The 4,924-nt window shown below is 35.6% G+C and overlaps 1 pseudogene; it reads left to right on the forward strand.

The window, feature by feature from the left end:
* The first annotated feature begins 655 nt into the window (after positions 1–655).
* On the forward strand, positions 656–1,913 carry LOC139867600 (F-box protein CPR1-like; annotated as a pseudogene).
* The last annotated feature ends 3,011 nt before the right edge of the window (positions 1,914–4,924 follow it).

Genomic DNA, 4,924 nt, shown 5'->3' on the forward strand with positions numbered 1-4,924 from the left:
TGATATTAGAGTTTGATATTTTAGTCCTACTATACCTACCACGTTTTGAATTAAAAAAAATAGAATATTTTTGCTTTGATTTGATTGGTGCAAGTGACTTAGTGGTGATTATCATTTCTAATGTAATTTTTTAATATTAATGCAATGTATACATTTTCAATAGAGTTATTGGAAAATACCTATATTAAAAGAGTACTATCTTTGCACTATTTAAATTTTATATACACGCCATCTTATTTTTATAACACACTAGATCAGGTCATCTTATTTTTTAATGTAAAAAAGAATCATCGTCGTTTTAATTTATGTTCATCAACAAAAGTAGCTTATACCCGCAGCGAAGCGCGGTAACCATTTTCTAGTTTAATATTTAATAGTATTAAATACGGTAAACAATTAAGATTTTTAAAAACTGAATGGAGTAATTTGAAAAGTTAGCCATGGCTTGAAAAATATTTGTAGAAGTAGAGCACGATAGTTCTATAAGAATGTGGCTTACAAAGTTACAAACTCCCAAACCCTAACCAATCCTCCATTTTACTTGGTACCGGAGCTAATCCGTCTTCATCGTATAATTGAAGTAAGTTATCATTTCTCCATACTTTTTCCTCTCCTTTTAGTTTTTCCCCTCCTTTTGCTTAACTGCCTTAAGATAAGAAACCCAAATTACATTTGCATCCTTCATTATTTTCCTCAAATCATGTCGGACCCAAATAACCAAATGTGTGCCCTAAACCACCTTCCACCAGACCTCGTCGAAGCAATTCTCCCTTTTCTACCAGTTAAATCCCTAGGCCGTTTCAAATCGGTTTCGAAACGATGGTACTCACTAATTTCCAGTCCCAATTTTATTAAAACCCATATTCATAACTACACCAAAAACAATCCCAATCCTAACCCTACCCACCTGCTTTTACTTCCGTTATATGCCGAAATTTCGCTCTACTCACTCGATGTCAAACAACTCAACACCCAAACCACAACTGCAACCGCAACAGTTAAACACCTGATTTACCAGGAACAATGGTATAATATACAAGGGTCTTGCAACGGGCTTGTTTTAGCCAATGATATAGATCATAACCTCTATATACTTAATCCAACCACATGAAAGACCTTTAAAATTCCAGATGGAAAGGGTTTTGGTGTAGCATACGGATTTGGTTACGATCCTTCTAAGGATGATTATAAAGTAATCCATATTACTTATAATGTTATTGGCACCTTGGTACACATGTATAGTTTACGTAACAGTTCATGGAAGATGTTGCCTAATCCCCCTTACTATCTAAATGATCTTTGTACTACATTTCCAGGGGTACTCATAAACAATAATCTTCACTGGGTTGTAACAGGCAAACGAAGAACATTGACTATTGTTGCATTTAATTTAGTTGATGAAGAATTTCATGAAATCGAGTTTTCTAATGATTCTGTTAGCTGGGATAGAGGTAGGTGTTTGCGGCTCGATACTTTCGATGGGAAGTTATCTGCTCTTCTCTCTTTGAAGTCTGCATCCGTTATTGAATTGTGGGTGATGGAGGAATATGGGGTTCCTAAGTCTTGGACTAAACTTTGTGTCTTTGAAAAGATTCCGGATCTACATTGTCGATTATGTACTCAATTAAGCCATCGGGATATTTTGTTGGGGAATAATAGTGCGAATGTTATGTTTATATACAATATGGATGAAAAAAGATGCACAAGTGTCGCAATTGAAGGGTGCCAAGAAGAATTATCGGTTAATGGTACGTTTTTTGAAAGCCTTGAATCACCTGAACGTTTCCGTTAGAGCAGCACCTGTTTTTTATATTTCAGTAATGTTTATGGTTGTAGTATGAAGTATGATATGGTACTTGATAATAAAGTAGATGTTTGATCAATATAAGTTTCTAGACTGCACATTTAAAATTTTAGAGTGTATGAAATGTTGAGTTGGATTCATGAAAGGGCAACATTGTGATTGTAGTCCCTCTCGTTTTGCTTATAGTGCCTTGCTAGAGTACGTCTTTCATTGCTGATTTTTGATTGTGGTAGAAGGTATAGTACATTTTGAATTACCCAATGAATCCCTTAATTTTTGTAATTAATTAACAAAATAACCTGTTATAACCCATAAAGATAAATCAAAAGAAGTGTTTTGTTACCTTCAGCATTTTCAGCATCCAGTCTAAATACATACATACAGTAGTTTTTAAGCTTTCGATATGATGCTAGCTGTTCCAATTTTCAACCATCTTTAAAAGATGCTGAAAGAACTGCCACAAAACTTGACTTTTATGTTGAGCAATGAAGATCTAAAACCGATTAATAAAAAATTAAATCATAGAGGCGACTTGATCAGCATCTTGCCTTATCCATTCTTTTGTGCAATTGTGACACTTGAACAAGAAAAAAAAAATGGATTGCATACATTCAATTGTGCTACCCATGCAGCACACCAAAGCATACTCAAATGCAACTGATCCACGCATTCAAGATCCACCCGGTCATAATCTATAACGTATTTAGATACTTCTTTTGATGGCTGGCCATAATTACTTTAGTGATTCAGATATGGTGTTCATAGCGGAGTAATATATATGTTAGCTTCTCGGTTTATAGTCAGAGGTCTTTTACCTGAGAGATACTTGACGTGAATAGTTTAGAGAATATCGAATAGATGATTTTTTGGACCGTATAAGTCCAGTTCCAGGTGGGATCAGAACTGTATAGTAGGACCTGTAGGAACAAACTACAGATTATGTTTTCATTATCGGAAAAACTCGCCAAGTACTCGGTTAAAAGTTCAGGAGTACTCGGTCAATAGGAATTAACTGGGTCAAAACTCAAGATTAATTACTTGGAAAATCGGTCAAAATTTGGTCAAGGTCAAACCTTGGTCAACATCCGTTTATTCTCTAAAAAGTGCCGACTGTCCCCAGTAAGCGATTTTTGCAACCTTGTGGGCAAGAGATACGACTCAATTCTACAACCAAGCCTATAGTCCTAATCAAACGAATTAGGCTATATCTGTTCCTATATTAGTCCGTCTAATAATAACTGAAACACGAATCTTAACAAAATAAGAAACTAACGATAAAGAAAGTTAATAACCGTCTTATGCCTTTTAATACATTCTTTTATATTCCATGATTTGTTTTGTCCTCGGGGTTCAACCTCTCGAGGTCTTTGGTGTAACATCCCGCCTTTTTCCATTTACTTTTCCGTTATACTAATATAAAGTCCGTTATATGTTTATAACATTCTCCCGTTGATACGCGTTTTAAATTATCTCGTTTAGGTAATTCCCGCACCCGAACGAAAGTTGAGGGACTAAACTTGACAAGGGATCAAACCCTTGACTAGGTCAAAGGGTCAAACCCCTTTCACCCATTCATTTTCATCTCCATCTCTCTCTTTCTCTCTAGCAAGAACACACACACCCAAAAACCATATTCATTCATTCATCATCTAAATCCGGATTAGGGAGCTAGCAACCAAATAAATTACATATTCGTGATCCTCTCTTCATCCTCTTCATTTTGGTACCAACTTCATCTCATTTGGGTAACTTTCTAAAATCACTAATTTTATGTGTTCTTGAGATTTTTGAGTTATAAAGTTGTTAATTAGTGTCTATGGCTCATTGTGATGTCGTGTATGTAATTTGTATGCTCGATTCGTTGTTTTTGGTGTAACTAGTTCAATATGAAAATTACTTGCTAAATCCTTGATTTTGGATGATCAAATGTTGTTAGATTGTTAAAGTGCATGTTTTAAAAGTGTTACTAGTATCATTAGCTTCGTTTTGATGTATAGGTTAATTAAGGAAACTCCAAGAACATGATTAATGATTTTGTGAACTTGGATTAGGGTTTGATGAGCTTTACATGAACTTTTGATGCGTCAAATGCTATGAGATATTGTTGTTAAGTGTTTTGTTGCAATGTGTGTTTGATTACCTTCAAAACGGCATATCACATGTGTGAATTGGATTCCCGAAACTTAAAATGCATTTGATGAACTTGAAACTTTGAAAATGGATTCTTAATGATCACTTGACGGAAAATTGGTTATTGAAATTGATGTTTTTGTTTGATGAAACGTGTTTAGTTGTTTTCCTTGTCAAATTACCTTTCCGACGATATATAGTATGCATTTTGGATGTTTTCGGTTCATAAAATAGGTTAATTTGAGTTTTGGTTCGTGACTTGGTCTTTTTCTGCAAACTGCATGTTTCCCAGGTATTGCACGCCGCGCATATACCCGCGCGCCGCGCAAAATTAGAAATCCCAGATGTTTGCCTTCGTGGTTAAGTTCTGACCAGGATTTACACTTGGGTGCGCGCCGCGCAACCCTTTGCGCGCCGCGCATATGCCCAGCTCATTTTAGTTTTCATTTTTCCTTTCACAAAATGTTTCCCGCTTAACCGTAACTCCGATTAACATGAAACTTGGCCATTCTGCTCATAAATGATTTCTCATCATGAGAAAATTGTCGGACACCCGATCCGACCCCGTTGACTTTGACTTTGACCAAGTTTGACTTTTAGTCAAACTTAACCAAACAATTATACGATCGTTCTAACATGCTTAGTTACTTGTATCGTGCATGAAACTTGACTAGTTGATTCACATGCTACATAATCGAGTCGTAACGAGCCATAGGACTAATTGAACATCTTTGACCTATCGTGTTTACCGTTATTGATACAAACCTATTGTTTAGGTCAAGACTAGCATTGTTCTTTGCACACGTTTACTTGTCGAAGTACTTTACTACTCGTGCATTCAAGGTGAGATCATAGTCCCACTTTTACTCTTTTTGAACTTATATTGGGATGAGAAAACATAAACGATTCTTTTGAACTAAGTGAACACAAGAACGGGAAAACAAACATTCTACATACGAGTTTAGAACAAAAATCCTCAATTCGATTATC

This window comes from Rutidosis leptorrhynchoides, chromosome 9, assembly GCF_046630445.1.
Source record: "Rutidosis leptorrhynchoides isolate AG116_Rl617_1_P2 chromosome 9, CSIRO_AGI_Rlap_v1, whole genome shotgun sequence".
NCBI lineage: Eukaryota > Viridiplantae > Streptophyta > Magnoliopsida > Asterales > Asteraceae > Rutidosis > Rutidosis leptorrhynchoides.